A 14,020-nucleotide genomic window follows, 5' to 3' on the forward strand; every position below is an offset into this window, starting at 1 on the left:
GGGCCCAGAGATTTATTTGGGGGAAGTTGTTAAACTACTAGAGCAATTTCCATAACTGTTTTAGGGATATTCAAATGATCTACTTCATACTGTATTCAGTTTATGCTTTTAAAGGAACATATGTTTTCAAATAATGTAGGCAGAATTGTGTGTAGGATCTCTCTCTCTCTTTCTCTCTCTCTCTCTCTCTCTCTCTCTCTCTCTCTCTCTCTCTCTCTCTCTCCCTCCCTCCCTCCCTCCCTCCCTCCCTCCCTTCTCTCTCTCTCTCTCTCTCTCTCTCTCTCTCTCTCTCTCTCCTCTCCCTCTCCCTCTCCCTCTCTCTCTCTCTCTCTCTCTCTCTCTCTCTCTCTCTCTCTCTCTCTCTCTTTCCTTCTTGATATCAACAAGGACTGTAATGATAAGACCCATTTCATCCCAAGTGTTAACAATCGGCGTCTTTTTCTTTGCAATCTTTACCACGGCTTTGTTGGTTTTTATTGCTCATTCCATAGAGTTTCTTGCTTTGTTCATTTTTTTTTCTGTTGTTTAACATGTTTACAACATCAGATTATTTTTCTCGGGCACAATATATTTTCCTTCTCTTTGCTTGTATGTGCATACACATTGCTGTTGAGGATCAAATTCAGGGTGTTTTGCGTATTAGGAAAGCATTCAACCACTGGACTGCACTGCCAGCCCTAATTAGGTTCTTGGTAAATAATTTAGACCATCTATGTATGAGGCTAGACTCCATTTCTCAGAGCCAAGTTTGATTGTAGGTTCCACAGTAGCTTTGACTTTCAATAAAGTGTCTGAGTCCACAGCTTTATGCTGCTCTAGACTCATGACTCTTCATGTCAACTTCACCTTCCTAGTGTCTGATCTTCCCTAGTTACTCCCTGAATGAACCACCAGTGAGAATTCGTACATCTTCATTTTGCTGAAATTAGTCTTCATGAATGTGTTATGAAAAAAAATATCTGGTATGTTCTATGGAGAGAAACTTGATTGAAGGCAATTGGTCCAGTTCTAAGGAGAAAGCATTGCTCACCTCCATCAGGAGAACCACATCCATGCCTCTGTGGCTCCAGTGAGAATGATCAGGATTGACCTGGTGGAATTATAACTTTTGGTTCTCTTACACGCTGGCTGAAGGATTTTATTTTTGCTGTGTCTGAACAGCTTTCAAGGCATATCTTCAGTAATAAAATTTCTAGGCATTTTCTATAGTTTAACCATCTGTATACCACCATTCTGCCACACCAACTGGCTTTAAGATAGTTGCAATAATCTCCTTTTCCTTCTTCCAACCTGTATGTAGCTGCAGAGTACATCCTCTTCGGTACGGTCTTTCAGAAATACATAGCTGAACACATGTGGCTGTTGATTCCTCTGATCAGAATAGGGTTCTAGCTGTAGTGGGGTTTCCTCTTCGTGGTTACCGCATTAAACCTTGCCCTTGGCTTCAGGTTTCTTCTCCCGAGTGTCTGGTTTCTGAGCATTTTCAGCCACCATCCTACAGAATGAGGTAAAGCCAACTGTACTGATCTTATGTTTACCATGTCATCCCATCTGCTCCGTTTGGAGTCATCTTATTCTTCCAGCTTCCTACAGAGGGGGCTTAGGTTGTTAATTTACAACTTTTCATCTTTTCCAATGTAAGAATTTAGTGTGAGAAGTTTCCCTCTTGGTAGTATTTTAACACAATCCTATAAAGTGTGATATGTTGTACTTTCCTTTTCATTCAGTTCAGTACAATTTTTTCAGCCCTATCTTAGATGCCTGTACACCTGGATTGTGGGACCCATGAGTTATTTAGTAGTTTGATTCCCAAGGGCTTGAGGTATGATGCCGAGAGAGATGTGCTGACCTGGAACATGTTGCAAGTATGTTATTTAGAGGAAAATGCTAAAAACAACTATGAGATTGTCTGTTACTGACATTTAGAATTGGGGTATTTTAAGATCAGCAGCATTCTGTTCAGGATTAAGTAAGTATTAGTTTAAGAAATTCTTCTTTGAAAGAATCAAATTGTAGGATTAGCGAGATAGTTCAGTTGATAAAGTGTTTCTCCTGGAAGCATTACAACCTAATTTGGGCTCTCTAGCAATCACAGAAAAATCCTAAGCAGAGTGGCATGGGGTTATAGTCCTTGCACTGAGGAGGAAGAGAAAGAAGGATCTTTGGCATTTGCTGACTAGCTATTCCTGATGCATCCGTGACCTCAGAATCATGAGCTAGAGTAACTCTCTTTCCTTTATATGACAAGCAGGTATTCTGGTACAACATCAAGAGAACAGTGACACTATATTAAAGAAGAGGTTAGGGGAGGTTGTGTGTGTGTGTGTGTGTGTGTGTGTGTGTGTGTGTGTGTGTGTGTGTGTGTGATGGTGAGGTTAGGGGAAGGCAGAAGGGTTCTGGCTAGGAAGATGGAATGTCTCACGTCCTTTATTTCTCCTCCAGCTGTGCTCTCTGGCGGCTGGGGCTACAAGGCTTGTCAGGGCGGCCTCCAGCTGTGCTGTGTTGTGAAAAGCACCAAGTCAGTTGTGCCTACAGAGCTTAATTTCCATGATGAACTCTCAACCTACCTCTTCCATAATTTCATTATTTCAGCCTTAAAAAAAAATGAATATGCAAATGGAGGTCAAAAGGTCTGTGTTTTGATAAGAAAATTGATTTAGAAAGTTAAAGGCATGGCCTCGTTTTTTTTCCCTGATACAAGCCTTCCCTTCATTTAAAATCTGACATCAATCAAGCAAGTTTGGAAGTGCAAAAGTTAGCAGTGCTATGTGAAATTTCCCCATCAAAAATTCTGTTTAAAATATCACACTCACTGAGAACCGGGCACCTGACTCTCACTTATTCTCTCCAATTTGACCAATTATAAATCTCCATGATAGTCCGGATCAATTGCAAAGGGAAGTATCTTCAATGAGGCGTGACAGCTACATTAACCGGCAGACATAAGGATAAGTATTTACAACACAGTTAGAAGTTACACTGGTTTGAGCAAATGGCAGTAATGGGGTCTCCTCTGGGGTCCATGTCCTCTCCAGCCACTAACAGTCGGCTAGGTTTTCAGTACCAGGCAGGAATTCTCTCCTGCCGACTGGGCCGCAAATTCAATCAGACAGCTTTCAGTGATCCTCCATGTGCTACTCTTGCACCACTGGGGAGAGCTGGCAGGCCAGGCACTGTGGTTCAAAGGCTTTATGGATGGCTAGGACTATTGATTGCGTTTCTCCTTGGGCAGCTTGCACGGCATCTTCTGAAATGAGGAGAGCTAGTCCTCAGGTCGATTCTATTCCTCCAACTCCTCTGTCTGAAGTCTGTGATGTCTTCAGCAGAATGATCTTACTTTCAAGTTCTGGGAGGCATCTGAGGCAATTGACAGCAGTCTATACTATTTGGGGGACCTCTTGGAACCCCCTCCCTGACCAATAACTAAATAGGCGGTTTCCCATGCCTAGCATTGAGATTTCTGTTAGATTGTCTATGGCTCTTGGGGGGCCTGGGGAGAGCAGGGTTTTGTTACCCTGTGTGGCATAACTACATTTAACCCCCCCTCTCTCTCACTCTCTTACTCTCTCTCACTCTCTCACTCTCTCGCTCTCTCATATATGTATATATTATAATAGATATATGTGCATGCATATATATATGTATGTATGTATGTATGCATTTTGAAGTTATCTGGTAAAATAATATTTCAAACACCTTTAGTTTTATTTATCTCTTCTTCCTTTTTATCCCTCTGCATTACCCTACCCCCTCTACTCAGTTAAAACCTCCCCCCATTTTTCCCATTTCCTCCCTCCCAGCACTTGTGTCCTACTATCCCCCTTCCTGAAGTCCCTTCTCCTCCTCTCCCTCCCATAGCCCCTTTCTAGTTCCCTGACATCTAAAAACCACTTCCGGTTATATACTCAAATCTAAAGATTCAGAGCTTTCATGCACAAATAAGAGAGAGCATGTGTTTGTCTCTCTGGGTTCAGAAAACTCAAGGCAGAGAGAGCAGGAATACTGTAAGAACCAGAGGACCTGGAAACCTATTGCTAGATGGTATAACAGGGAAACTACACCCATGATATCTAAACAATGCGGTTTCCTAAACAAGACCTGCATACTGACATCACCAGTCGCCAGGCTGATCCATGTACTTCTCTGACTATCCAATCTAACCAATCAATCAGCTCCAAGATCGGTGAGAAAATGTGTCTCAAAAAGTAATGCTCAGTGCAGTAGAGGAAGACATCTGACCTCAACCTTTGCCCTCCATATGAACACACACTGCTCCCCAGCACCACACACATGCACATAAATAAAAATTCGGTATGAGCAAGGGAAGATTAAGAAAAAAAGTGGGGAAGACAATAGGAATTATGGTGAATAAATAAGACCAATAAATAATATATCCAGGAGGAAAAATGGTAGGTTGTAGCTAATGATGCTATTAGATCAGTTGATGGGGAAATGTACAATATGTATTTGCTTAAGAAAACATAAGTGAATGCTTGCATACATTTTTCTAGTCAGATAGTATTATTTTCACAAATATATAGCTCAACTTCTCTATGTAGTCATAGCCTTTATTATATACAACAATTAGCACTGTCACGAAATCAAAATCTAAAATGTCTTAGGTCCAGATCCTAGTGAGTCTTAGGTTCGCATTAGAATTTGGTGTCAATTTGGAAATATTTTGAACATATTGGTTTAACTATAAAAAAGCAACTGAAATATTTATTGGCACCTGAAAGATAATTACCAGGTCTGTTTTCCCACCCGCACTATAATTTTCTCCTAATATATATTACAAAATTATAGATTGTACTCAACTGAATTACAGTTTGGAATACTAAGTGATAGATTTCCAGCATAATATCTCACTTGGGAACGAGTTTTAAAGTCTGAATCTAAACCAAAAATAGAATCAGCAATGCCCTTGAAAATGACCTTTATGTGCCGTCTGGTGCTGCCTTTCATTAAATCCAGTAAATTATCTCTTCAGCCTTGGGCTGGAGCTCCATTTCTTTGGCTAAGCATTAGGTTGACAGCTGACCTGCGTGGAAGACACTGAAGGACCACAGTCCAGGGGAAATATTCACAGAATGTTTGAAAGTGAAGCTCACACTCAGCGCAGCAAGATGTGGCTACTCAAGCAGAGGAGAGGGGTGACAATTGGGAGCAACACCACAGCTCTGTCTTCCATTTCCTGCTAACCTGGAGCCATAAACTCATCCTGTGGAAGACAGACAAGCATTTGCTATTTCTCTCTAACCTCATGCATGTACAGCTGGGTGCATTTACATTACAGAAGCTCACGATGCTATCGATTCCACTCTAGTATTTACCAGATGGTAACAGTGAACTGGATTCTTTAACACTATGAACATCTTTCCACAAACATATGTGAGAATTGGGCTTACTATTGCTAAAAGGATTTTTTTAGTGTATCAATTTAAATATGCAAGCCAACAAATAAACCCAAGGAATTTGACAGATCTTTTGCCCAAATTATGTTAGGGGCATGACGATGATAGTAATTTTTAAAAGGTTCCATTGTGGGGCCAAAACATCCAGAGTAGTTATATTCTAGTCTTGCACAATACAGCTGTGATGCATAACAAGAATCTGGAAACATCTGCTTCTCTCTGATATACTGCTGGAAAACCATGGGAAGGGATGTTGCAAAGCGGACTGACCATATTGGATGGACTAATTGCTGCTTTATATGCTGAAATCCAATTATCATGGCAATTAAGATAGAAATATTTGCTGAGTAAACACATAAGCAGAGTTTCCCTCCATCACAGGTTCAGAATATGTCCTCCTAACATCTATTCCACATGCTATCTCAGTAAATTTCTTTGAGGGGTACTGAAAGTGATTTTATTTATTATATGCAGATATGCTATGCACAAATCAGCTCTATGGGTCAAGAACTAAAGTCAAAAATAAGCTCTTTCCTCTCCTGCAGATGAGCTCACTGTGTAGCCAATTATGGACAGACTTCTTGGGTTCTTTGTAAATAAAAATAAAACTAAGTATGCATTTGTGACAAATAGAGAAATGTAGTCTTCCTTTTCCCTCAGCCTAAACTGACTTTTGTACCTTTCCAGACTCACTGATTGTCTTAGCCTTCAAGACTTTCTAAAGACAAGTGTACAGAACAAAATTAAAAAAACAATGAAGAGTGGAATAAAGGAAGCAAGGAGACAAAGAGAAAGGAAGACAGGTTGGTTCAAGATGCAATTACACTGCACCAATAAACTTATGAAAGTTAGAATAATCTGGTAGCACATTAAAGTCTTGTGGTTATATTTGAAAGAAACCACACAATTTATGGCTATGGGAAATTAAACTTAAAACAATGAGAACCAGTCAGTTTGGCCTCTGTATATCTTTAGAGACCAGGATGTTCATTAAACAGAGTAATGACAATCTGAGGACCCTGGACTTGAGTTTATTCTACTTTGTGAAATATGTCTCCCTTGTAATGATATCTGCTGTTCAATAAATCAGTGTGGAATTGTAGAAGCCTCAATTCAGAGTGGTTAGCAATTCAGGTCCATCTTGAAATACCAGTCCATTGATTAGTCTCCACTTATCTAAATTCTATATTCAAGGCTGAATTATGAAGAGCCAGGCTTTATCTGGGCACTATGTAAATAAAGCAATAAAATCTTTTCACATGAATTAATGTCAAAGTATCTAGTCTAAGGGGAATTTCAAAATGTTAGATAACACAAAGGAGCATCTGTCTCACCACACACTGCCACAAAGCAAGAGACACAGAGATATCTATATGTGAAGATGTCCCAATTAAGGCCTCTATAAACTTTATTATAAATCATGAAAAACTGAATCAAATGAATTTTGTCTTGTTGATGGCAAAGCTGTACTTCCAACTGCCTTCGGGTAAAGTAATAAACAATGAGATATTACTGAATATTTACCTGAGTCATTCATCAAAGGCTACACCAGTTTGGGCTATGTTGAGGGTACATCAGGCTTCTGGTTACAAAGCGTTCCCTAATCTCTTCCCCTGTTTCTGAAAAGAAACCACCTTTAGGATTGGTTTTGCAGAAGACTGTATTTCCTAATAAAAGGTCAGTTTTGAACAGGTCAAGTTACAGTGGGTTGTAGGTGGAGAAGGAAAGAGAGAGAATGAGGGTCTTTGGGGAGCTTCCTTTGTATTCTTGTATTTCTGAGAATGTTAACTAAAATATAAAGAAGAGAATATACAAAAGAAATGTCTGAGTCACTGTTCTATTGCCTGTGAAGAGACACCAGGACAAAGGCAACTCTATAAAAGAAAGCATTTGTTTTGGGGTGGGAGGGGGAGGAATTGCTTACCATTTTAGAGGGTTAGTCCATTATCATCATAGCAAGAAGCAGACAGGCATGGTGCTGGAGCAGTAGCTGAGAGATTTACATCCTGATCTGCAGGCAGCAAGAGAGATACTCAGCTTGGCATGGGCTTTCAAAACCTCAAAGCACCCTCCTCCAACAAGGCCACACCTACTCCAACAAGGCCACAATTCTAGGGCCTTATCCCTCTAACCCTTTTCAAATAGTTCCATTCCCTGGTGACTAAGCATTTAAATATATGTGCCATACGAGGGCCATTCTCATTCAAGCCATCATGAGAAATGGTTCCTATTTATCCCTAGGTGCTGATTTCACATTGCATCCTACTTAGAGAAAGCAAAAGGAACACTTCCCTAAATCCTGTTTTTTTTTTTTTTTTTTACCTTACTCACACAAGGAAGAAGTGGGTTCCACTGAAGAGACTAGAAAAGGGATCACAAGGCCTGCATAGCTTAAGTACCACTTGACTTCTCAGAATCTGCCTCTCGTTGGGTCTCCCTCATCCTCCTTGGCTCCTTACCACAGGAAAGTAGGGTGGGATCAATAGTGCAATTGATAGCTTAAAATCCACATTTGATAATGGAAGTCACAGAGTGTCATTCTAATGTATCCGTTTTCATTGAACTTGGCATTTTAAAATTACAGAGCCTCCTATTCATGTCTGATCCCTGGAACACTATCCAGGAAGGTTGACCAGATGTTTCCAGAATCTCTATATGGTCTTTTTGTTATTATTATTGATACTAAGAAAGCAGAACTTTATTGCCTCAAATAAAATATATTAATAAAGTTGGATCTACTTAGAAGATTCTAATATAATTTTTAAAATGTAAAAATATGAATATATGTTTTTAATTTTTTTCCGTAACTACAATGAGAAACTTTCTAACCTGCTTGAGACATAAAAAGAAAAAACAGTAATAATAAAAAATTAGGTAAGCCTATAAATTTTGCTGCCTGACAGTTTTTTTTTAAACCACAAAACTTTGACACACCATAGTTTGAGAAGATGCTTTCAAAATGTCTAATTGCTGAAAGAAAGACAAGAATCTGCTTTGAATCCAAAGCTTCCATCTGCTCGCTGATGGAGTTAGTCTGAGTTTGCTAATAATGAATTTTTATTTTTAAAAATGAACATTTTAAATAAAGATGTGAAGCCATACTTTTCCTTTTCACTGACGGTAATAACTCCAAGTCGGGCAGCTCCCAGTACACCATGTTAGATTTTTGTTCCTCTTCGGGGGCCTTCTCTGTACCCCCTGCTTTTCCTTCACATCTGCTATTTCAGGAGCAGTCAAGAGTCACTGAAATCATCCCTTCTAATGCATTGCTTGCATGCTTTAGGGAACATAGGCTCCATGAACAAAAAGGACCAATCAGGTTTCTTTATTTGTTATCATTTTTCTGTACCCCACATATCACTTGGTATAAGATAGCAGATAAACTTCAGCACAAACAATCCATCGTATTTTAATGCAGAAACAAATATTAGAATCAGCTATATTTTTACCATTATTAAAGAGCTTGCCGATGCCACTATCCTCAGCAATAACAATTTGTTGGTTTTATTTTGGAAAACACATTTTTCATGGTAATTGGTTACTCATGCTATCCAGAGACAATCCACATAAAGCTTATAACACAACACACTGAGTGCTCAATGAAAATACTTTTTAGAATTATCATCACTCTTGAAGTTACAACTCCATGTTCATTGCATTCCTGATACAGCCTTGAAACGTTGCTACTGAAAGGCATTTCCAACGTGACTTGCTTTTTCAACTTTATCTGTAGGTCCTCTCTCTCCTGCTAATGTTTCTGGAATTTGAGGGTGTCTCTTCTCAGTTGCCATATGATATACCATGGAAACAGGGGTCACATGCTGGGGTTCTTAGTCTCATTCCTTCATGAAGGAAAACATTTAAGAATGGATGCAGGCAGAAGTCTGAGGGCAACTTTATAAAAATTTAAAAGAGCAGCCCTCAGGGTAAGTTCACAAGGGCATTGTAAATAATAAATAATAATAAACTGTGAATCTCTGCAGCTGCCCAGAGGAGGAGATAGGTGGAGTGAAGGAGGAAAGGCCATGCCATTTGAGATTGTGATATGGTGGTCCACAGGGCATCAGCCAGGCACATGGAGAAAGAGGAAGAAAGCCCAAAGTTTCAGAAAAATCATGTTTAGGTTTTGGCCAACATCTTAAAGAAACAGAAAAAAAAAAAAAGGAAGTGGAAAAGTTGTCTGTGTGACGAAGAACTGAAGAAGGTGGGCATCCCCAACTGTCCCTTGTGGTTATTCAGCTCAGAAGGACTATACTGGGGACAGGAATTCTGGGAAGGGAAGGAAAAGTGTCTCATTAAAGGCTTAATTGTTCTGCCTATCTCTTTAGCATGGCTTAAGGTGAACTTATCTTCCTAGGGGTGGTCCGCTCATTAGGTGAATGTCCCAAGCCAACTACAATGTTAAGTCTGCAGCCAGGCCAGAGATTCTAGTCCCTTGACTAGAAGTTTACCCTTATTGGGGTTTTATTGCTACTTTAAGATTGTATCTTAGTCACAGAGAGTTGAGATTCCCCTGAAACACCAAAGCCAGCCTCATCCTTGCACACACAACATTTCCTTTACCTGGAAGCTCTTGATTTCCTAGACAGCTCCGCATGCTCACTCCTACTTCAAGCCTTCACTAGCACAGTTAATTTGTGTCTCAAGGCACTTTGAACATAGCACTTTTAATACTTTTGTCTTATTGATTTCTACCCTCTCAAGCTTCTAAAGAGCAATGCCTTGCATGTCACAGACATTCAGAGTGTGTGAAGCCATTGAGCGGGTCAGCCTTGCTTTTAACACAATATGGATTTTTCATATAGTGCTTTATTTTTCTTTCACCGGAGAACTTCATTTACTGAGAACAGTCATTAATATTGACGGATGTATTCCCCCCACTTCCTGCCAAGCCTCCCCAGATGTAGATGTGGCACTAAGGCTTTGTGTCGTCCAGCGTGTGTTGCCAGGACTGGCTTTTGGAAAGACTAGAAAGAAATCTGGGTTGTGTCAGTCCCTGTGGAACAAGAACAAACTCAATTGGAGTTGCTGCTCTCACGGACTGCCCAGGGACAAATACCAGGCCACCTGGGGTCTCTGGGCAGATGCCTTGGTTGGCTCTCTGCTGGTACACTACCAAGTCCCGGTCTTTAAAAACTGGCCCATCTGACTGGGAGAATTGGGGCTGGCTTTTCTAGAGAGGAAGATGATCGGGAAGTGTTAAATGCTAACTGTGGTATATTTTTGTTCTTTGCTGTATGGATTTCTTAAACCCGAGTACAATTGAGTTTCACGTAGGCATGGACATTTGAGACTGAAAGCCACAGGGAGTTTTGCTGTGCCTCTTAATAGGTATCCTAATATCTACTTGATAAGAGACATTTGGAACTGGCTTTGGGGATGAGGCCAAGGGCGCCACTTAAACTATGTTCATAGTCTACCTGGCTTCACCAACTCCCTTCCTTATCCAGAATGAAAGGTATTCTGAGGACACAAGATGTCCTCATTAACAGGAAGAGTGACTAAGACCGCTGCTATTAACCAACTATGAGCTTTCTTGTTTAATGCATTTGCTTCCTTACTGTAAATGGAGGTCATGCATAGGGTGCTATTGGGGTTAAAACAGAAGAGAATACATGTTCAAGTGCCTAGAGGCACTGGTGGAAAGTAAGCGCCACATTTCACTTAGGGTCATTGCAGTTATCATTAGTAAAACTATTGTTGCTGCCATTATTTTGTTTGCTTTAGGACGGCTGTAAGGTAGAAAAGGCATTTGTAGTTATCGGCAAATGCCTTGGATTCTTGGAATGGTTCTGATTTTCTAAATTAAGGTTACTGTGATTTTTATTTCAAGTGTTAGCTCCAGCATTTAACACTCCGTCTATAAGGGCGGATTTTTCAGATGGTGACAGGGCTTGGCCAAGGAATCTGCCTCTTCTTGGCTACCAGAGAGGATGGCACAAAGCTAATGGCAGTGATGGCCGACCCTGGAGATAAGTCTGGATAGTGACTCCATATTCTTTCTTTTGTTATCACCTCCCTCCCTCCTTCCCTTCCTTCTTTCATCCCTTCCTTCCTTCATCCTTACCTTTTCTGAGATTCTTAATTCTTCAGTCAGAAATGACTTAGGGCTGCTGTCCCCTGAAAACATCAAAAGACCTATTTTCATGCAGACTTTTATATAAATGCCAGGATATAGCATTCTGTTGAAAAAGGAAAAGCTGGAAATGTTTTTAAAGCAAAAATTGCTGATGACTGACTAACATGGCAGTCATGGTGAGGTTAAAGAAGAAAATACAGAGAAAGGAAGGTGCTGGAAGATGAGAACCTGTTAGCTAACTCTTTGAACCCCCCAGGGAAACAACACAATTAAATGTACATTCTGAACTTGTCAGGTGCCTATAGATCCCTTACATCCCAAATGGTATGACAGTCCATAAGTGTTGTAACTTAGGAGGTGTTGGGGACCAAAAGGTTGGTTGAAGCATTTAAGTTATAACATGAGGGCTTACGTAAATCCAAGTCGATCTCAGAACATTTAATACCGCTGGTACTGTGAAAAGTGTAAGCATATCTGGCCTTTCAAACCTCTAAAAGGTGTGCAGCATTGAGTAAGGAATGTCTGTCCTCGCATGAACTCATTGTACAGCGTAAGCACTTAAAAAGAGTGCTGTTTGTAAGGAAATATGCAAACTCACCAAAAAAGAGACACCGGATACTTTCAGGTGGCCTAAGCCTCAGATCTTACGAGCACATTTAGGCGTTCCGTTCATTGACATCCTGTGGTTGGATTTGAAGGCCTCTGCACAAAACCAAAGGAGTGTCGCTGGTGGAAGCAGTAAGATCAGCTTTGTTGCATTCCTGTAATTTGGCCCTTTCCAGAGTAACAAAAAGAGCCCTGCGGGGTTTATCCTTCCAGCTAAAGACGGGGTCTTTAAGCTCAGCTGCTTGTGATATGATAGGGCAGAATCGCAGTGAGCCTAGGCAGGGTGCCAGGTGAAATCCACACGTGCAAGAATGAGACCCGTGGGGCAAGGGAACGTGGGCAGGCACACTTTCAAACAGGGCAGCGCTGTTTTTCAGGATGTCGTGGAAGAGAAATAATGTTTTTCAGGATTCTAGATGAAGGTAGACCCATTATGTGAGCGAGAAGTGAATATCCTTCAAGAATTTTTTGATGTGTTTCTATTAGATTGATTTTATAAATAGAGATGATTGCTGGGTGACAGTGGCGCAAGCCTTCAATCTCAGCACTCGGGAGGCAGAAGCAGGCGGATCTCTGTGAGTTCGAGGCCAGCCTAGTCTACAGAGTGAGATCCAGGACAGGCACCAAAACTACACGGAGAAAACCTGTCTCAAAAATAAATAAATTAATTAATTAAAAATAAATAGAGATGATTTCTGGGAGTCATTGAGTTTAGAGAATCAATACTTTCCAAGATATGCTCAGGACGTATCTTAGGGTTTCTATTGCTGTGAAGAGACACCATGACCATGGCAACTCTCATAATGCAAAACTTTAATTGTGGTGGTGGCTTCTAGTTCAGAGGTTCTGTCCATTATCATCACAGGAGGGAGCATGGCAGCGTACAGACAAACATCGTGAGGCTACATCTTCATCAGAAGATAATAGGAAGTAGGCTGTGTGTCACAATGAGGGAAGCTTGAGCAAAGTAATGCTCAAAGCCTGCCCCCAAAGTGACACACTTCTTCCCAGACCACACCTACTCCAACAAAGCCACACCTCCTAATAGTGCCACTCCCTTTGCGGGGTGGGGTGGGGTGGGCATTTTCTTTCAAATCACCACTACAGTGGAATGTTAGTAGTGAAATGAATGGATAGATTAAGAAGGCAAATGAGAATTGCGAGTATCTTTTGGGAGCCAGAGGCATTAAGAGAAAAGCTACCCTCAGACCTTATGTGGAATTCATGTAAGGACAGGAAGCACATCGCTGCCTGGACACCTCATTATGACGTCACTCTCCAGCTTGCCTGTGCTGCTTTTTCTCTTGGTTTTCTGCAAGTCTCACAATGCGCCCACATCACAGAATTTACTCTGTTTTGTGCTAGCTCAATGAGATCTACGCAACAACGTGCGTTTCCCAAGAATCTCTTCTAAGTCCCTGTCCAACAACTCAAAGGGGGGCTTCCCATGTCTGGTACTGGGGGTTTTGTTAGATGGTGTATGGCTCTGGGAGCATTATCACTCCAAATGCCAAGTGATATGCTGCATTTAAGAATACATATTCATATATACTTGTATATTCTATATATCATTATGTAATATGTATTAAGTAAATGTAAAATAATGTTTCCCTATGGCTTTCTCAAATGTCCCTTGTGTTACTTATCCCTCCTCCCTTTCTTTCTCCATGTACTGCCTTCCCCCCATTTCCCAATCAACCCCCACCTCCATTTTTCTCATTTCCAACCTTATAGCACCCATGTCATAATATCCTCCTCTCTAGAACTGTGCCCCCCCCCCATCGCCTGCGCGACCTCCAAGGTCCCTTTTAACTTTCCTGGCTTCTGTGGTTACTATAAATGTAATTAACTACCCATGGCTAGGGAGGCGACAGACCCTAGAGGAGAGGCCACGGCTGTCACTTTCCTGAACCAGTATAAT

The sequence above is a fragment of the Peromyscus maniculatus genome, chromosome 18 (assembly GCF_049852395.1).
Source record: "Peromyscus maniculatus bairdii isolate BWxNUB_F1_BW_parent chromosome 18, HU_Pman_BW_mat_3.1, whole genome shotgun sequence".
Taxonomy (NCBI): domain Eukaryota; kingdom Metazoa; phylum Chordata; class Mammalia; order Rodentia; family Cricetidae; genus Peromyscus; species Peromyscus maniculatus.